Source organism: Schistocerca piceifrons, chromosome 8 (genome assembly GCF_021461385.2).
Source record: "Schistocerca piceifrons isolate TAMUIC-IGC-003096 chromosome 8, iqSchPice1.1, whole genome shotgun sequence".
Taxonomy (NCBI): Eukaryota; Metazoa; Arthropoda; class Insecta; order Orthoptera; family Acrididae; genus Schistocerca; species Schistocerca piceifrons.
Genome location: NC_060145.1, coordinates 379026342 through 379028619, shown reverse-complemented (window position 1 = coordinate 379028619; position 2278 = coordinate 379026342). Strand labels below are relative to the sequence as shown.

The following is a 2278-nucleotide window of genomic DNA, read 5'->3' as shown; positions in this document are numbered from 1 at the left end:
ATCGGTTCATCCGTTTAGTCGTGAAAACGTAACAGTGGCCGCGTTGTTTGAGGCGTCCTGTCACGGACTGCGTGGCCCCTCCCACCGGGGATTCGAGTCCTCCCTCGGGCATGGGTGCGAGTTGTTCTTCGCATAATTTAAGTAGTGTGTAAGTATGAAATGATGATTAAATGGACACCCTAGCTGCAAAGAGCCGTTGATATACTTCATACGGGACATGCTGAAAATGTGTTCCCCGACCGGGACTCGAACCCGGGATCTCCTGCTTACATGGCAGACGCTCTATCCATCTGAGCCACCGAGGGCAAACATCTAATAGGCGCACTACGAATTTAGTGGTGTGGACATGTTGGGAATGTCTCACGGGGAGCGTGCAAGAGATAAGTCCCTGCAGATGCACTATCCTCTGTGCCCTCGGTGTCTCAGATGGATAGAGCGTCTGCCATGTAAGCAGGAGATCCAGGGTTCGAGTCCCAGTCGGGGCACACATTTTCAACATGTCCCTATGAAGTATATCAACGCCTCTTTGCAGCTAGGGCGTCCATTTAATTATCATTTCATTCTAGCGAAAGCTGCATGGGCATTAACGGTAACTGTTCTTTCGGGAACAGATACTACCTTATATATAGTGTGTAAGTCTTGGGACCGATGACCTAAGCAGTTTGGTCCCTTAGGAATTCACACATATTTGAACTAACAAGAGCTATTTTCATAAACTGGAAATTTGTGGTAAGGTCTTATGGGACCAAACTGCCTTGGTCATCCGTCCCTAAGCTTACACACTACTTCATCTACCTTAAACTAACTTACACCAAAGACGAAACACACACCCAAGCTCGAAGGAGGACTCGAACCTCCGACGGGGGAAGCCGCGCGGACCGTGACAAGACGTATCAGACCGCGCGGCTACCCAGCGTCGCTTATTTTCACATTTAATAATATTAGTACACAAGTACAGATTAGGCAGGTTGAGGACTGTATAAACATTTTATTTACTATATCGAGTCGTATTCCATGAAGCATATCAACCAATAAAAGCAATTTCAATAATATGATAAAGCTCGAGAATCAAAGAGTAAACAGCTTCTTCAAAGAGAAAATTATATGTGTCCCTATGTCACGTTATATTCTTCAAATTAGATAAAACTTTATATCATGGTATCTCTTTTTTTCTTAATCCGATTTTGATGAAGTGAAGCCAGCATGTTGGCTCATGCTATGCTCAAGTTACCTTTTAAAACACCATGAAAATTCATTTAGTAGTTTTGGAGATCGGTGTGTTCAAACACACATGGTGGTTCCAGATAAAACTGGAAATCACGATATCTTTTCTTTCCGTGATATGCTTTTGGTAAAACACTACCTGTATCTTGCTCCAAACTACGCTTAAGTTATCTACGAAAAACCCCTGAAAAATTGTACTGTAGTTTTGGAGATTAGCGTGTTCAAACCGGTTTATTTTTCCTATAGAACATATCCCCCCATGAACCATGGACCTTGCCGTTGGTGGGGAGGCTTGCGTGCCTCAGCGATACAGATGGCCGTACCGTAGGTGCAACCACAACGGAGGGGTATCTGTTGAGAGGCCAGACAAACATGTGGTTCCTGGAGAGGGGCAGCAGCCTTTTCAGTAGTTGCAGGGGCAACAGTCTGGATGATTGACTGATCTAGCCTTGTAACATTAACCAAAACGGCCTTGCTGTGCTGGTACTGCGAACGGCTGAAAGCAAGGGGAAACTACAGCCGTAATTTTTCCCGAGGACATGCAGCTTTACTGTATGATTAAATGATGATGGCGTCCTCTTGGGTAAAATATTCCGGAGGTAAAATAGTCCCCCATTCGGATCTCCGGGCGGGGACTACTCAAGAGGACGTCGTTATCAGGAGAAAGAAAACTGGCGTTCTACGGATCGGAGCGTGGAATGTCAGATCCCTTAATCGGGCAGGTAGGTTAGAAAATTTAAAAAGGGAAATGGTTGGGTTAAAGTTAGATATAGTGGGAATTAGTGAAGTTCGGTGGCAGGAGGAACAAGACTTTTGGTCAAGTGATTATAGGGTTATAAATACAAAATCAAATATGGGTAATGCAGGAGTAGGTTTAATAATGAATAAAAAAATAGGAGTGCGGGTTAGCTACTACAAACAGCATAGTGAACGCATTATTGTGACCAAGATAGACACAAAGCCCATGCCTACTACAGTAGTACAAGTTTATATGCCAACTAGCTCTGCAGATGATGAAGAAATAGATGAAATGTATGACGAGATAAAAGAAATT

General features: G+C 43.9%; 1 non-coding gene across 1 annotated transcript; it reads right to left on the bottom strand.

The window, feature by feature from the left end:
* Positions 1-231: 231 nt before the first annotated feature.
* Positions 232-305, bottom strand: Trnat-ugu. Its single transcript has one exon. It is a non-coding gene; the product is annotated as a tRNA-Thr (tRNA).
* Positions 306-2278: the final 1973 nt, after the last annotated feature.